The sequence below is a fragment of the Saccostrea cucullata genome, unplaced genomic scaffold (assembly GCF_032062105.1).
Source record: "Saccostrea cucullata isolate Sc308-1 unplaced genomic scaffold, CSIRO_AGI_Scuc_v1 ctg6328, whole genome shotgun sequence".
Lineage (NCBI taxonomy): Eukaryota > Metazoa > Mollusca > Bivalvia > Ostreida > Ostreidae > Saccostrea > Saccostrea cuccullata.
This window is the reverse complement of record NW_026932557.1, coordinates 1-19,511: the sequence shown is the minus strand read 5'-3', so window position 1 is coordinate 19,511 and position 19,511 is coordinate 1. Positions and strand designations below refer to the sequence as shown.

The window sequence follows — 19,511 nt, the reverse complement described above, 5'->3', positions numbered from 1 at the left end:
TGGAGTCATAACGTTTAACAAAAATTTTTCTCATGTTTTCATGAACGTCTATTTAGAGTAAAATTCTTCATATGAAACAGACTTGACAGACTCTTTTATTTGAAATTCAAAAGCGATATATCGAATCAATCTTCTTTTTCCTATTGAATTTTTCCGGTAAGTTTTTCAGTAGATCTTTTTCATTGATATTTGATTTCTTGCTGACAAATATATTCTGGAAACGTTTTGTTTCTTTACTTTTTTTAAGCTTAACATAGGTAATCAGAGATTACAGAGCTCACCTTAACGAATGTTGTCTTTAAGTAAGGCAATGTCACACAATTAACCAACAAAAAGTGTACATCACAAAATTAAAATATATATGCAATTTTGATCTGATACTTTGGAATAGACCTAAATAAAAACTTCAAACTAGTTCTTTTTCATTAAAATGTAATTAAATTCCAGCATCTGAAGCAAATCTAAGAGTTTTCATCCCTTGATGCATCGTTTGTGCAAGTTTGGTTTATACAATGTTATATAAACCTTATAGTTTTTTGGTAATAGACCTGCACCCATAACTTTTACCTGGTCCATTATCTGAAAAATGTATGTCGAATTCAGCATCCGAAGCAAGTACATTAGTGTGCATCCTAAGATGTATCGTCCATGCAAGTTTGCTCATTATAGTGCTCATAGTTACTTGGAAATGATATCTGCATCAAAAACTAACCTTTTTACTCATCCACAAAATGTAGGTCAGACTCAGCATCTGAAGCAAGCCTGGTAGTATGCATCCAAAGATGTATCATCCATGCAAGTTAAGTCATTGTAGGGCTCATAGTAACTTAGAAATAAAACCTGCATCAAAAACTGAAGGTCAGATTCAGCATCCGAAGCAAGCCTGGTAGTTTGCATCCTTAGATTCTTCATCCTTGCAACTTTGGTCAACAACTTTAACCTGTTCACTCATCCGAAAAATGTAGGCCAGATCCAGCATCCGAAGTACGTCCGGTAGTATGCATCCTTAGATGTATCACCCATGCAAGTCTGGTCATAATAGTGCTCATAGTTACTTGGAAATGAGACCTGCACCAAAACCTTTAACCTATTCACTCAACCATGAAATGTAGGTCAGATTCAGATTCCGAAGCAAGCCGGTAGTGTGTATCCTTATATGTATCATCCTTGCAAGTTTGGTCAACAACTTTAACCTGTTCACTCATCCGGAAAGTGTAGGTCAGATCCAGAATCCGAAGTAAGTCTGGTAGTATGCATCCTTAGATGTATCATCCATGCAAATTTGGTCATTATATGGCTCGTAGTATCTTGGATATGAAAACTGCACCTCAAACTTTAACCTGTTCACTCAACCGGAAAATGTAGGTCAGATTCGGCATCCGAAGCAAGCCTGGTAATATGCATCGGTAGATGTATCATTCATGCAAGGTTGGTCATTATAGTGCTTATAGTTACTGTTACTTGGAAATGAGACCTGCACTGGGTGAAAAAAGTGGTTTCCCATCATGGGAAACTTTATGGAAACCACATGGAAACCTCAAGTTTACATCATGTTTCCCAGTGGTTTCCGTAGCGGATGCTAGGTTATTCCGCCAAGTTTCCGTGACACGGAAACCCCCTACGCTCCGATTCCATAAGGTTTCCCGAACCACGGAAACCTCTGTAAACCTGAAGTTTCCCGAACATCCACGTAGTTTCCCGTAATGGGAAACCTGAAGATTCCACTGGTTTCCAGAATCAGGAAACTTGATGGAATCGGAGCGTAGGGGGTTTCCGTGGAAAGGAAACTTGGTGGAATCTTTAGGTTTCCTTATATGGGAAACTACATGGAAGATCGGGAAACCTCACAATTCCTAAAGTTTCCTTGACTCAGGAAACCATATGGAATCGGAGCGTAGGGGGTTTCCGTGGAATGGAAACTTGATGGAATCTTTAGGTTTCCTTATACGGGAAACTACATAGAAGCTCGGGAAACCTCACGATTCTTATGTTTCCTCGACTCAGGAAACCATATGGAATATGAGCCTAGTGGTTTCCATGGAATGGAAACTTGATGGAATCTTAAGGTTTTCTTTTATCGGAAACAACATGGAAGCTCGTGAAACCTTATGATTCCTGAAGTTTCCTTGACTCAGGAAACTATATGGAACTTGTGTAGCACTTTCTGTGTGGCGGAAACTTGGTGGAATTATCTGGAGTCCCATTCCTGGTGGAAATTACTGGGAAACTTCAAGATTCCCCAACTTTTCTAAAGGAAGCAATGTGAAATAATGCGTATTCTTTTAAAAATTTATCAAAAAAATTTATTACATGTAAAAGAAAAAAGCATTACCATTTTAAATGTTTAATAATTCATTTGATGTACAAAAACTGTAACTGAATTTTTCAATGATATCAAAATATTAAATAAATTCATATATCTTAGATAAACAATAGTCTTTCACATTCAAGTCCATTCATAAGGGTCATTAAGTACTTCTTTCAACATCAGTTTCCTGGTTTTCTTCACATCACCTATGATCTGCAATATTCATACAAAATTATTATATGATGTCAGAATTATAATGCTTGATAACTTAGAAATCTGAAAGATCAGTCAATGTCCTTTAATATACCAATATCAATAATTACTTTCCATGACCATGATACATATGATTTCAGCATTTAATTTATCTCTTTAATATTCAATGCTTTATGATTAGTGAAAAAAAGAAAACAATATAAATAATGTGTTCAGCCTTATTATGTCATTGAGAATATATTACTACATGTATCTCATACTACGAACCCTGTTTTAAGTTTGATTAGTTTGAGAGAAAACATACCCTTTATAATAACAAAAATATTAGGGAGAGATTTTTTTAATTAATTTTGATATTCAACCTATAAATTGGTTGAAGATCATTGCAGACCCTCCACCCCATTAGACAAAAGCTAGATTACACCAGGGGAGAAATATACTCTGGACTACGAATTTAAATAAAGATATACAGTACATTTTGATACTGACCTTTGACCTAGAAAATTAGTCCAAGGTCACATGGAGTGATGGGTAGACACTGTCTGAGGGCATCCACAGAACAGGACCTAAAAATAATGCAATATATATGTATTACAGTATATATACACATGTACTTGTATGTTAATGATTTATCATATGCTGCATTGGACACATATGATTTTATCATGGTTTAAGTATCCCTGTATCTTATGAGTAATTTTATACCGGTATTGCATGTATGCTCAGTTTATTTAAGAAATAAATAACAAGTTTATAAACTTCAATTGGAGAGATACCACAAATCTATAAATAAACAAGTAATTTAATTTTTTTTTTTTTTACATATATTGACCAACATTATTTACATCCATTCATCATGTTCATGAATTGGCTGATCAATATTCAGTCAGTTTTAGATCTACATGATATACCATAAAGGACTTTGAAGTTTCACATTTACAAAAGTTATTCCCCTTCGCAGGGTCGATCTGGGGTCAACCGGCTTAACACGCTGTTTTCCCTCTTTAACCGTATCAATGCTGAGAGACAATATCTTAGAAATAAAATCTGTATGAACATATTCATTATGATTTTCATGTTGTCTCCATACTCTGGCAATACAGATCGTAATTGTCCAATATTTTTGAAGATTAAAAATATATTAACAAGTAACTTACAAAGGACAAAGTGGGAAAAATGAGCGATACGCCGACAATTGGAGAAAACTCTTAGGAATTTGAAATTCGTCTATTGGTGATGACAATTCCTGTTTTAATGTCACTGAAAAATTAAGAGACATTAAAAATTTAAGCCCTGATTGTCATACACGCATGCTGTTTTTTCATCCATATAACCTTTTAGTATCATAAAATTTATCAAAATTTAATACTTCAAATAATTTCATTGAATATCTTTAAAATAAAGGAAACTCTAAAAACTTAGTGACTTGCAGAAATTATTCCTTGGAGAGAAAAAAATCTATCATATTTCATATAAATATATGCATAATGAGCCTTTTTTATGCATTTAGAACATATGGTATGTGCCTCATTTCCCCTAAGAAATTTTCAAAGACAATGGACTATCTGTAAGCAGAAAACTTGAATCCCCTTCACCCAAGGATACTTTGTGCTAAGTTTGGTTGAAATTGGCCCAGTGGTTTTTGAGAAGAAGATGAAAATGTGAAAACAAATGGAAAAGTTTACGACGACAACAACGACAGGCAACGGACAAATTTTGATCAGAAAAGCTCACTTGAGCCTTCGGCTCAGGTGAACTAATAACTAATTTCCTATTTTTTTAATTTTAAATACCAGTAATGCTAAAAATAATTCAATCTATCAAAAATAATCTAACTGAATGTAAAATAACATTTTTCATAATCTTAATCTAAGGGCAGATCACTCTAACTTCATAAAACTACCTGATATTAAAGTAGAACTCTTTAGTTTTTAGAGCTTCCTTTCAGTAATCAAAATACTGACCAGCAACAAATCAGTTAATAAGCATTTCCTTTTTTCATTCATTTTTATTCGAAAGATCTCAGAGTTTTTTCTTTTCAATTCAGGTTCAAGATGACAAAGTTTTATTGAAGTGTATGTATTAGAGAACTGATTGTATGTCAATCATAGCAATACACACATAACATGGAGGGGGCAAATTGTTTCAGCCCTAGCTTTTACATAAAACTTCTTGTAGCTCACAGCTGATATACCACAGTTCAGTATTTAAATAAAATTTAGAATTTTTTTTTCAGGCAATTGTCATATACATACTAATCATGAATGAATTACCACTTACCAAATCCTGAATCATCATACATTTTCTATGATTTTATCTCACTGGTTTCTTTTAACGTCACACAGTTTTCTTCTCTCTGAAATGATAAATTATGTCCAGGTACTATTGCATTCTAATTTAAACTAATTATGTAATAGCATTAGCAACAACCGGGATGGAAGAAAAATAACCAGAAGTCTCTGTCGAGACTGTAGCTCTACTGGTTTGTACTTATCAAAGACTGATGCACAGAATTATGTATAGTCTACTTGTTTGCCAAGTTATATTGAAATCAGACTGAAATTTAAGGAGGAGTAGTGTTTGCAGACAGACGGAGGGACGGACGCCGGACGCATTACTATCGCATAAACTCTTCTGGTCTCTGACCAGTAGAGCTAAAACAAGATGCGCTTGTGAAACACATCAACAAAGTTCAAAATTGCAATTTTTTTCAGCATACAGGTCACAGTCAAGATCACATAATCATTGTCCTTGTTGCCATTTGAAAGCACTTCATTAGTGGAGTATGCATACTAAATATGAAGCCACTATCTCGTATAGTTCTAAAGTTATGGTGAAGGTTTAAGTTGACAACAGACAGACAGACACACATATACAGTTATGGCAAAAGTTTGAACATTATAACTTGGTATACACACGGCCACTTCAACAGTCTTCGCCAAAAATTTTTTTCAGCACATGCCCTTCGGGCAGGTGTGATAACCAATTACACAAGCCCGAACAAATATTTACATGCCCAGAATTTTATCAAGTTATAGTATTATTCTTATTTGCCATTTCATGCCAAGGAAATGATCTGAAATCCATTCTGTCAATTTATGGTCTCGCCATTTGTTTTCAACCTGTACACTTTTTGTGTCTCCTTTGCAGAAGAGTTCCTTGGAAATCGCGGTAAAATAAGATTTCAGTTAAATTTTATTTTGAACTTGATTTTAGATGGAAAATAAAAGACTTTAAAGCCATATATGGCGTAACTGATCAAAAAATATATTTTTGAAAAATACAAAATTAAGTAAAGAAATATAGTTGATACATTTAAATTAAAGCTTTTCATACAATTCTGAACACGGAGAACACCTCGTTTCATCTAATAATACGATTTTATCTTCCATGTAATGTGTTATTCAAATCTTTTGTATTTTCTTCCGAGTCGGAGAAAATTCCGAGAATCCCAATTAAATTGTGATATCCTTATAACGCAATTGATTTAGATTTTGTAATTTACGGAAAAGTTCTATCTTTATATAAAGTAATGATACAAATAATAAGTTCTTAAAATTTTAGTTCAATAATTTTTATTGTACATACGCCATATATGGCTTTAAAGTACATTTAGTGTAATTGGTCTTAATATTTAATTTTATTATACCGAGGCTTATATCTTAGAATTTACATGCCCTTCGGGCTTGTAAGTGTGCAACTTCCACATGCCCGCTTCCAATTTTACCAGGTCCCGGGCATCGGACTCCCGGGATTTGTCGAAGACTGCTTCAAGGTATCAAGGGTAAAATTCATAGCACAGCGGGACTGCATTTTGACTTCGAGGGATCAAGGGTTTCGAGAGATCAGGAGTTTGAGAAATCAAGAGCAAATCTGCTTAGTTATATAGAGGAAAAAATCGGGACCGGAGACTCACTTCAAGCGATCAAGAACTTCCGAGAGATTGAAGTTCAAGCCATCAAGAGTTACTTTATATACAGATATAAGAGGGATGTTATTGTTTACAATTTTGACCTAATGACAGCTAAATCTGTTCAGTAAGACAATACCGTGTACATGTATGTACGTAGTTTTATTGCGCATTATTTGCTATACATTGACCTACTCAGGTCAATAATTGTGAAAAAACTGATAATTCAAGCTGATGATTCATTTGCATTTCTTGACATACTATCAATATTAATTCACTATTAGGCTTTTCTTTTTTTACATCTTCATCTCAACAGGTTGGACATTACAAAAAAAAAATCTTTTGAGCAGTACTCTATATCAATAAACAATAAAACAAACCTAATCTCTTCAGAAAAGTGGACAGGCTTTCACCTACATTCACTTTTTTATGTATATTTTTCCTCCATATCATTAGTCTCGTTCAACCAGACCCTCGGCTGTCTCCGTAAATCTCCGACCACCCAGAGGGTCTGGTAAAGATACGCAATATCGTTTGTAACGCCAAAACGAGGCTTACTGAAATTCTGGTAAAGTTTTTGATTGGCTGAAAAGAACACACCTACACAATTTAAATAAATACATGATAAATTGGCAGAAAAATAACTTAAAGATGTAAAAGTTATATGTCTGAAAGTTAAGCTGTTAGATAGGAATTGTTTACAGTAATGCCCACCAGTTAAAGGTAAGTGTATAAGTGTGTATCTTGCAAATATTCGGTACGAAAGCAAAAGTGAAAGTAGTGTAGCCCTACCTGCGTAACACACATTCCTTCGATTGATATAGCAATTTCTCGTTTGGTTTCCCAAATTAAAGATTAGTTTATTTATATAAAGACACAATCCAGAAGAAGAAACACATATAACGTTTGTTTTCAAAAAGGATCGTCAAAATGAAAACAAGATAGCGCCCTCTGACGGTTACAAACGCTAACATGATTCTTTACCAGACCCTCTGGGTGGTCGGTTGAGGGTCTGGTTGAACGAGACTACCATATCATCAACATGCATATGATTAAGGGTTATGCTATTTGCTACAATCTATTTCTACTGTTCTGATGAGGATATCCTTCAGTTCATGAATAATCGGATAAGCTGAGATTGAAGACACTTTTTGTAAAAATATTGATGCTTTTATGAAAGTTTTGAACCAAAAATATTTAATTTATACCTTGCCATAAGTCGTAAGTTCCAAAAAACAAGAGTTGGCTATCCGAAAAGTCAGAAAACACATGTATTCAAACCGGATGTTCTACAGTCTGAACTTAACTACGAAAGCATGCTCGGTGTAACTATTATCATCCGGATAATTTGAGCGGGGTTAAAAATATATTTTTTTTTAATTCCGAAAAGAATTCATTTATATAGAGAGAGAGAACATATATATGGAGCATACATATTAATAAACATGATAAAAAGCGAAACGTTGCCATTTTACAACATACAGCATGTACATGCACGGTGCCTTTTGGGCCTTCATAATCAAAGTTATGCTATATCACTGTCTCAATTTTTTCTTCTCTCTCTCTTTCTCTCTGCAATATATACACTTAACAATTTAAAACTTAGGTATCCAACTTTTCAAAATGGCGTCAGAACAAAAGTTGCCTCCGATAGTGAATATTTGTTGTTGCCAAATATTACAACTATTACCGTAAAAAGTTAACAAAAATATACGTACACTAATCCTTCATCGTTGTTCATTGCATTTATCACAGTCTTAAAGACACTGGGTGGTGAAATCATCTTAACTTTTCACATTTACCAGCTGCTTACACCTTCTTCTTCGTCCTTCTCGATCCTCCAAAAATGGCGCCTCGGGAAATTGACCAATGAAATAAAGCGCCCAGAGAGCGATGCAGGATGGGAAATATAAACTGTTTTCATTCACTGATTAAGTGTGATTATGAGATCTCATATTAGAATTCAATTAAGTTTTCCGCTTTTCATGGAATAAAAAGAGCGGCTCCTAAATATTTTTGCCGATATGATTTGTAGGCCTAGTACTGTATATTTAGAAAAAAGCGGTTAAATACATGATGCAAGAGCAGAAAAAAAATGTTTCTTGCTTGACACCTCAACTTATATATTTGCCTTCTGGATATGGGTTTCGGGGCTTGGTTGTTGGTAGTGGCCGTCCTTGCTGAAAGTAATCCCCCTCTCCCCGCTTCTTTTAACTGTTACATGTATGATTATGAATTTATAATGTCACACCAAAAGATGTTAAATTTTTAAAAGCACATTTTTTTTATTGTGAACTTTCCACAGGAATCCTAAAAGGCATGAAAATTAGCTACAATTATAATATGATTATCAAGAACAGTTTTTTTTATTTCAATAGTGATGATTGAAAAGTTCGGTGATTAATAGTTCATTGCTAATATATTGTTGTTTTTTTTTTTTTTTTTTTTTTTTGGGGGGGGGGGTTAAATTACTAATTGAAATCCCTCCTTTTTGGGATTTAATTACATTTTGAGCCTGCTATCAATATTACTGGTGGACCTGCTAGACTTTTCTCTAATTGCTACATGTACATTGTACTTTAAACTCCTTGGCCTTTAGTTTAAAAAAAATTCCCACATCATTTTAACACGGAAAAAAGCTAAAAAAAAAAAATTCCCACATAATTTTAACACGTAAACTTGTTAAATGAATCAGAATGTTGAAAACCTTTTTCTTAGGAGAGTTATATCTCTAGGCGGAACAAAACTAACATCTTATCAACGTGGTCAAAGGCAGGAAAATATAACAGTATTTTAATTCAGTATTTTAGTCGTGATTGGTATAAGTGAAGTCATGGGAAAGATTATGTCGAAAGTCATCTATACTCGTTGATGTGCAGGACTGTGCTTATGCATACAGCTTTAGCTGGTCCCGCCCTGTATTTCTATAATGTTTTTTTTTTTTTCGTTAAGAAATCTGGTAAGGTATGTTAGTAAAAATAAAATCCCGGTTAGTTTATTACTCTAACGGAAAGTACTTTCCTACAGGCCTGAAGATCGAGTCTATTAGTCACCCAAGTTTTTTTTTAAAAAGAGTAGCATGTCGGCGAATAAAAATAAAGTAGTGCACAACATAGATAAAGAAATGTTTGTTGAAGTATTGACAAACTTCATACCTTTATAGAATGAAATCAACAAAAACTGAACAAAAATACAACTGTGACAATTATACAATGAATTAATTATACAATTAATTCTTTTAATAGATTGCCTTTAGTAGCATGTACTACTTTAAAAGCCATTGTTCTTAAGAAAAACAAAATCATGCAAAATATTATAGACTTTTCTTTATCTAAAGCAATGGCCTTTGGAGAAAAAAAAAATGGCTAAAAAAAGTTTGTTAAATATAATGTATGTACATTGTAATTTCATGCGAAAAGTGCAGGCGTTTACTACACGGGGATCTGCGTACATATTTAAGCAAAAAAAAAAAAAAGGAAAGAAAAAAAAGTTTTATGTGATGAATTATATTATACGCATTTATCTAATAAATGTCTATGTGGTACGTTAAGATTACAAATTTCACACAAAAACCCATCAACAATATTAAATACAGTTTTGATTTCACATTGATCTATTAACGTCATTCTGATTTAATATGATTATGCACAACGAGAATTAAGATCTATTCAATATAGACAATACCTATAGAAAATTATTTAATTTCTAAAGAGGATAGTTTTATTTTAAATCAGTAATGAAAATTGAAATAAAAATTCTGAATGGTTTGTTCTTTCATTGAACTTCTTAAATGAAGGTTATTTTATAAATATGTTCTCTTGTATAACTTTATTTATGGAATATACAATTTTTTAAATGATAAAAGAAACACGAATCATCATCTTAATTCAAAGGGATTTTCGGTCGGAGTCTGTGTGTGTATATGCTCGACAACAGTCTATTGTTCCCTTTAGGTACAAAACCGTCTCAATTCACACAGAATATACAAAAAATACACAGTGACAGGTGTCTTCGCGGCACGTGTCTCCACCTGAAATGGCACGTGAGAACAGGTGTCCCTAATTACACAGGCCGACCATAGTGACTTTTTCAAAAGCGTTATTTTGTGTGTGTGGGGGGGGGGGGGGGCTTCTCAGGGAAAAATGAAAAGCAACCCACCCACCCCCAATAATAAAAGTAATAATTTAATAAATTAAAAAGAAACAAACAATATTCACTATTAATAGTAAAGTATTAGTATGATAATATTTAACCCCCAGCCAATTCGATGAATGATTCTAATCTGACCAGTTTATATTAATATATTAATTCATATTAAAACAAAATCTTTATCACTTTCTAAACTTGTATTTAAAAACTTGAAACACTAAAAATGTAATTTTGACAAACCAACTGAAGTATTTTTTTCCTGACGGATTACCCCGGTATATAAGAAATGCCAACCTCTGGTATCTAACACAAATGCCTGGTAAGGTACCTTGATGTCTTGTGAAAACATGTAATTATGTAAAAATAATTCTTCAATGTCAATTGCAAAATATTGGGAAAAAATTTAATTATTTTATTGAGGAACGTTTCACCTGTCCTTAATCAGTAATCGTAACTTGACATATTTCTTTATTTACTTTTTAATCGATCTTTTTAGTAAACCTTTTCTGTAAATAATTTCATTAAATGTACCCTTACTTAGCTCTTCCATTTTTTCAAAGGAACATTCATCATAGACAGCTTCAAGAAAGTGGGATCGGAAATGATTGATTTCTACATAACTGCATGCACTTACGTTTTTCTATTCCACTTCACGCATTTTATACGAGTTTACCAAAACTTATGTGATAAATCAAATTCAAAATTTAATTAAATCAAATATAATTCAGTACAATAAAATTAAATTAAAATTGATTTGCGTTCACGGTGCTGAAATATTAAATTAATCACATAAAAATACATATCTAGTTATTTTAACTGTTTGAAGTTAATTATTTTGATACAGCATGTAAACACTTTTGAAATTTTTCTATAATTGGTAAAAATATGTTAACATAATTAAATATTTAACTTTTTGTAAAATAAAAGGTAGGTGGTTAGCATTGAGATATACTTTCAAAGTTTCCCTGCCTGGGAAACATGGGGAAAACTACACATTGGTGGCTTCCATGTCGGGAATCTGTATGGAAACCACTGAGGCATGTTTACATGGTTTCCTATCTTGGGAAACTTACGGGAAACCACAGGTTGGTTGTTTCCATATCGGGAATCTACATGGAAACCACCGGGGCATGTTTCCATGGTTTCCTATCTTGGGAAACTTACGGGAAACCACAGGTTGATTGTTTCCATGTCGGGAATCTATGTGGAAACCACCTGGGTATGTTTCCATGGTTTCCTATCTTGGGAAACTTACGGGAAACCACAGGATGATTGTTTCCATGTCGGGAATCTATGTGGAAACCACTATGTGGTTTCCATAAAATGGAAACTATATGGAAACTACTGATGTCACGATTCCCATAAGTTTCCATCGGGTTTCCAAATTTGGGAAACCTGGCTTTTCATCCTGTGCTGCATCAAAAACTTTAACCTGTTCACTCAACCATAAAATGTAGGTCAGTTTCAGCATCCGAAGTAAGCCCGGTAGTGTGCATCCTTAGATGTATCATCCATGCAAGTTTGGTCAACATAGGCTTATAGTTAATTGGAAATGAAACCTGCACCAAAAACATTACCCTGTTCACTCAACCGCAGAATGTAGGTCAGATTCAGTATCTGAATGAAGCCCGGTAGTGTACATCCTTAGATGTATCATCCATGCAAGCTTGGTCAACTTAGGGCTTATAGTTCCTTGGAAATGAAACATACACCAAAAACTGTACCAAAAATGTTAACCTGCTCCAAAAACATTAACCTGATCATTTCTTTGCTGAAATTGCAGCATCTGAAACTTTGACTGTTACAACGAAACACACTAGAAACATTTTCCATGCATGTCTAATCAATGTTGGACATAAAAGTATTTAAAAAGAAAACTGCTCCAAAAAACTTAACCTTGGACGCGGACACCGACGCCGACGGTATTACATAAGCTCCCCCAACTTCCTTGAGGTGAGCTAAAAATGCAAACAAAAACCTATTGACAAATCTGCTAGCATCTATTGCTTAGTTGTTTTTTTTCTTTAAGGTCAGACGACACGTTCCTCAATATTATATAATTTTTCCTAAGAATTTGTCATTGAAGTATAGGTACTTAATAAAGTTTCCTCACAAAAAACTAGGGGGCCTTACCAGGCATTTCGCCAAGATACCATAGGGTCATATTTCTTATATAACCTATATGGTAAATATTCTAAATGGCAATAACACAATTGTTGGTGTACTTATAATTAAAAACATTTTGAAAACAATGGGAAAATTAGGAGAGAAAAAAAATATGAACACTTTTTGATATAATACCAAGAGATGCTAGATATGTATTTAAGGAACGTGTCATCTGACCTTAATATTGGATGCAAAAAGATCAGTCAAACACGAGAAATAATTATAGAAAGTGAACACCAAAATAATTTTGAACTACTTTATATATACTCAACAAAAAAGAAATGCAATCGCATATTGTTTTACTCATTAAGAAATTTAGAAAAGTATATGGAACAACTACCTTTTTTACAATTGGATATCAGTGATCCATTTAAAGGACAATTTGGGGTTGCTAAACCCATGTATTGAATTAATTCCCTTGAATTATCATGTTTATGAAAATAGGTTTTTCATGATTTCTTGTAAATCAGGGGCCTATTTTCATTGATTTAGGAAAACAATAAACACTCCTATTAAACCCATATTTAAGATTTGATAACAGTATTGATGCTGCAATTTCACGCCGTGACAATGATGAATATGGGCTTTATATGATGATTACCGGAGCTACGCAAGAGGGGGTTGGAATTGCATTTGGTGTACATCATTCGGCTTTGCAGCAGTTTAGAGTACGTCTCAACCAGCTATGAACAGCGGTTTAGCGTACGTCCCAACCAGCTATGAACACCGATAACATACCAAAATTTGGCCGTCAACGGGTTACCATACCTAGAAAGAACCGTCAGAACCCCCCCCCCCCCCCCACCTTTCAACAATCGATTCAGAACTGCTGCACAAAATTAAAGCTGCTACAATTGCTGGTTGAAGAAATCAGCATAAACATGCACAAATTGTTCGCAAAAGACTGAGAGGAGATGGTATATGTCCACGAGATCCATACATTGGAAACCCATTAGCGTTGAGATGTTGCCCAGTATATATTGTTGTGCTCCTTGAATTTATAATAGCTTCGTTAGTGAGCATTTTGAAATCGCTTACACTACTTCTATCTAAAAATAAAATGCCATTTTAAGAAGAAATCGCTAAATTTGCGTCTCGTTAAAATTTCCACTTATACGATATAAAAGATATGAACACTGTGACGTAATATTACTTTTGGATAAACCCTCGTACGAGGGTTGTCCGGTAAAATTGTGGACTTGTCCAGTTTGAAAAATAATCATCCCTACGTACTGAAATGTTCACTACTCTTTATAATATATTCTATGAATATGCAGTGCAAATTTAAAATAATAATATCCATCAATAAATAAATTGTGAGAATTTGTTATGTATTGTTTCGTCCTGCAGCACATAGATGATAACGTCAAATTGTGTAACACTTTGTCAAGTTTCATATTAGCTAAAAATAAAATTGGATACGTACCACTTAAAGGGACTTGGACACAGATTATTTTCTCCATAATATTACGACTTGTATATTTAAATAACATTTCATACAAAAATTAATTAAAAAATTCTTATTTCATGTAAAAGATATTAAAATGTCAAATTTTTTGGTGGATTTGATTGACAAATTCTTGCACTTTCACAAATTAATTTTATTCTTAATACTTAACTAAAACTGTCCATAAGGTACAAAATACCCCACGCTGGGTTTTTCAGAGGTACGTTTTTTCATAATAAAGATATGTATCAAGCACAAACTATGAAAATTTTCTAACCGTGACCTTGAACTTCTCCAAATGACCTTGGATCAAGGTCATGACACACCCTTTGGACATAGGCAATCTTTGTGTGAAATGAACATACCAACTTTATCCATAAGAAAGATATGGACCGGACAAGAATTATGAAATTTTTCTACAAGTGACCTAGAATTTCCCCAAATGACCTTCGGTCAAGGACATGACACACCCATGGGTCATGGGCAATCTTTGTGTGAAATGAGAACCTACCAGCTATATCCATAAGAAAGATATGGATCGGACACGATTTACCAAATTTTTCTTCCAGTGACCTTGAACTTCCCCAAATGACCTTTGGTCAAGGTCATGACACACCCTTGGGTCATGAGCAATCATAGTTTGGAGTAGTAGATTCTAATGTCCCTCTGTAAGAAAGATATGGACTGGACACGATTGCACAGATAGACGGACAGACAGACTGACAAGGTGATTCCTATACTGTATTTCCCCCCTCCCCAAATTGTTTGCGGGGGGTATAAAAAAGTGGCAATCTTGATTTGTATGAATGAAAAATATTAATACTATAATGCAGAAAATTCAGAGTAGACATGTTCGAAAGCAAAACAAACACACAATATATTGTCAGTCCTTGCAGTTGTCATAAGCAGACTGTGACGATTAAACGCACCCGGTGAATTTCAATAAACATCAACAATTACAGAACTCGAGCCCTGTTTACAAAAACTGTGTACATGACACGACTATGCTCGATTTGCTTAACTCTGTACGCAACTCTTAGTTCGGAATGACGATACATATGAAGAAGTTTTGCTTTCTAACTTTTCTACTCTGAATAAAATTATTTTTCTTGATAAAAGTTTTAATATTTCTCATTAATATACAAGATTGCCACTTTTCCTAAGGATTAAGAATAATGTTAGAATTTGTGAAAGTGTAATGATGTGTCAAAGAAACCCACCAAAAAAATTTTAAGTTTTAATAACTTTAAAATGAAATAAGATTTTTAATTAAAGGACAAGATAGGGTAGCAGCCGAATCTGGCCCCTTACTTGATGTAAAAATCAGAACACTGGTAAAACTGTGATAGTTTGTAGTTAAGAAGTTAAAATGATTCTTACTTCAAGACAAGCACTAATTTTGATATAAAGCCTACATGGCAGCCACTAGAGGGTGCAGAAATAGGACATTTTCCCGAATTTCCTCAATTCTGGTGGAATTTCATCATATTTGGGATACATTTCTCTTCGGAAAACATAGAGCACACGCTTGCCTATCTGAGATTTTTACATATATACTGCATCTGATATCAATGTATAAAATATATGAATTTAGTAGATAGGCAAGCGTGTGCTCTATGTTTTCCGAAAGAAAATGTGCTGTAAAATTAGTGAAAAATTACATAAAAATGAGAAATTTCAAAAATTGACCTATTTCCTGACCTCACTGTGACCCCTGTATTTCCTAAATCTTAAAACCAACACTCATTATGTTGCAGGGGTGAAAACAGGTTTTCTTTGATAAACTGTTGCATCATTCTGAAAGACACCCCAAATCGGGGGCCAAATATTGTTCTTACCCTATCTTGTCCTTTGTGTGAAATGCTATTAAAATATATAAGTCGTAATATTATAGAAAAAGCATTGACTTCAAATCTGTGTCCATGTACCTTTAATTAGGAAATCCATTGATTCACATTAAAGTTGAGGAACCGATCTGCTACACAAATGCGATCTTCTGAAGATTTATTAGCAGGTTATGGATAGTTTTCTCACATCATTCAACTAATAGAGAATCTTATGTCGACGGTCGACAGTGACAGCCTCTTTTGCTTTTACAATAGCAGTTTATTTGTATGTTTACCCTGTGGGGATCCGGGTTAGAATAGGTCCTCAGTACCCCCTTGCTTGTCGTAAAAGGCGACTAAATGGGGCGGTCCTTCGGATGAGACCGTATTAACCGAGGCCCCGTGTCACAGCATGTGTGACACGATAAAGATCCCTCCCTACTAAGGTCTCAAAGGCCGTAAGTGCCGAGCATAGGCCTAAATTTGCAGCCCTTCACCGGCAATGTTGACGTCTCATATCAGTGAAATATTCTGGAGAGGGACGTTAAACAGTATACATTCAATCAATTATTTGTATGTTTTGTACTACCATGGAACTCCAGCAAAAAGGCTTCGCTAAGAAATGACCCATATCCTCTGTATACTAATAATTTGGTGATATTTTTCATATTTTTTCTTCTGTATTTATTTAAAGTCTCTTAAGGTGTTTCTAAGGCCTCTAAATCAAGCTGAAACTGCTCTCCAGTGCACCATAACGTCATCAATCGTAGCCATTTTTCGTGCATTGTATTTACAACGTTAATTTCCATTTCAAATGCTCAGAAAGACCAAAAATTAACAATTGCCTTGAATTTTTTAAAAGACGTCAAAATTAATTGTGTATTCGAATTAGGATAATGTTCATTCCAATCTTATGTATTTAAAACTTTTATATCGAATAAATACCTGTGTATTCTATAATATAACCTTGGTTTTTTGAACGTGCGCCGTAGGACCGTACCATGTGACCATTCAAGCATAATAAAATCTTTATTTTTACTATATTTTATTAAAAAAGCCCATGAAGCATTAAAATATAATAAATAAACATTTACTAAAAATTTCAACTCAGTGCACCCATTGCTTTTTGAAAAAAAAGGCTTTGAGCATGATTTAACCGGACAACCCTCGTAAACGTGTTTATAAAAGAAAATTTAATCTTCCAAAAATGGGGAAAAATATATGTCACATTTGATAAATAGGCAAGGTCTTACCCTTTTGGTACAGGGTTCTGTATTTTTAAATTCATTTTTCAAACTGGCCAATTTTGATTGATTGATTGACTGATTATATATTGTTTAACGTCCCACTCGAGAATTTTTCTCTCATCTGGAGACGTCACTGTATGCCGGTGAGGGGCTTCAAATTTTCACCTATACTCAACACTCAGGGCCATTGAGCAGTGAGGGTTCTTTATTGTGCTAGCGCCTACCGTGACACGGGACCTACGTTTTTAAGGTTATATCCGTAAAACCCGTGACTTTCACTTCTAGTGCCGACGGCTTGGCAAATGAACAGTCATTACCTTTGTTCACGTCTTAGGTATGACGCGGCGCCGCGATCGAGAATCTAACCCGGGTCTCCCAATCACAAAGCGAACGCTCTACCAATAGGCTACCGTTAATTGATTGAATGTCGTTTAACAATTCATTCTAGAATTTTTCAATCATGTCAAAAATATCCAGGAAAGCACTTAAGATTAGGATCGTTACTCAGCATCCAGGGCAATTGGGCAGGGTGGGTCTGTAGCTTTCAAACACCTGTCTCGTAAAGTCTCGTACCAAGGTACCGCAATTTTCACTTCAAAGTGCCGACTGCTTGGCAAAAAAAAAACCAAAAACAAATGCTATCTATTTTTTTTATTGACTTAGGGCAGTAACAACAATGGTTTGAACCCACGACCTTCCAATCACAGAGCAAGCACTGTTACAACGCGAAATGTAATAACAACGCGAAATGTAATAAACCTGGATTATTACATCTTGCGTTATTACATTTTGCGTCGAGATGAACGCATAATGTAATAACGCAAAATGTTATTACACGATTTTTAGATTATTACATTTTGCTGTATTACATTTTGAGTCGAGATCAACGCAACCGTTCACGGTAGCCTAGTGGTAGAGCATTCGCTTCGTGATCGGGAGGTCCGGGTTCGATTCTCGTTCCCGGCGCCGCGTAAAGGTCTAAATTCGAAGCCCTTTACCGGCATACGGTGATGTCTCCATATGAGTGAAAAATTCTCAAGAGGGACGTTAAACAATATACAATTAATCAATCAATCAACGCAAAATGTAATAATGAGCTTTTCCGTTGTTACATTTTGCATTATTTTATTTTTGCACTGAAGACAACGCAAAATGTAATAAAACAATATGTAAGAAAACAAAATAATTTTTTTTTGATTGCATTTAACAAAAAAGATAATAAAATTAATTCAAAAAATACGTATAACCAACATGGGAGACACGCTATACAAAATATTCACAGCTTAAACAATGAGATCAACGTTAGAGCTTTTCGGACATAGAGACATCAATGAAATGTATGATACTGTGCTAAATTATAAAGCATTAATTTAACTTTGATTGGCATATTTTAATTGTCTTCAGTTATTTTTCCAACCAATAACACAAATTTTATTTAATTACCAAAGATTGACCATAGGGCCGGGGGTCATGATTTGAAAAAAAAAAATTGAGTCTACACTACCTGGGGATGGCTTACCTATCAGTTTCATCTTTTCTGGCCAATTGGTAATTGAGAAGGATTTTTAAAGATATTTCCTATATATTCCTTTGTAAAATTTGGGTCGTTCATTTTGGTCCCATCTTTGCCCCGGGGGTCATGATTTGAACAAATTTGAATCTACACTACCTGAGGATGCTTCCACATGAGTTTCATTTTTCCTGTCCTAGTGGTTCTGGAGAAGAAGATTTTCAAAGATTTTCCTTTATATTCCTATGTAAAACTTGGGTCGGCCATTTTGGCCCCACCCTTGCCCTGGGGGTCATGATTTGAACAAACTTGAATCTACACTTCCTGAGGATGCTTCCACATGAGTTTCATCTTTCCTAGCCCAGTGGTTCTGGAGAAGATTTTAAAAGATTTTTCCTATATATTCCTATGTAAAACTTGGGTCGGCCGTTTTGGCCCCATCCTTGCCCCGGGGGTCATGATTTGAACAAACTTACTACCTGAAGATGCTTCCACATGAGTTTCATCTTTCCTAGCCCAGCGGTTCTTGACAAGAAGATTTTTTAAAAATGCCATTAATTTTTAACAAATTCATGATTATCTCCCCTTGGAAAAGGGCGTGGCCCTTCATTTGAACAAACTTGAATCCCCTTTACCCAATGATATTTTGTTGCAAGTTTGGTTGAAAATGGCCCAGTGGTTCTTGAGGAGAAGATGAAAATGTGAAAAGTTAACAACGACAACAACGACGACGAC

General features: G+C 34.4%; 1 long non-coding RNA gene across 1 annotated transcript; it reads right to left on the bottom strand.

The window, feature by feature from the left end:
* Positions 1–2,437: 2,437 nt before the first annotated feature.
* On the bottom strand, positions 2,438–7,720 carry LOC134235398 (uncharacterized). The gene is made up of 5 exons (XR_009985399.1): positions 7,640–7,720; positions 4,802–4,877; positions 3,679–3,781; positions 3,011–3,087; positions 2,438–2,521 (listed from the first exon to the last, which is right to left on the bottom strand). It is a non-coding gene; the product is annotated as an uncharacterized LOC134235398 (long non-coding RNA).
* Between the last annotated feature and the right edge of the window lie 11,791 nt (positions 7,721–19,511).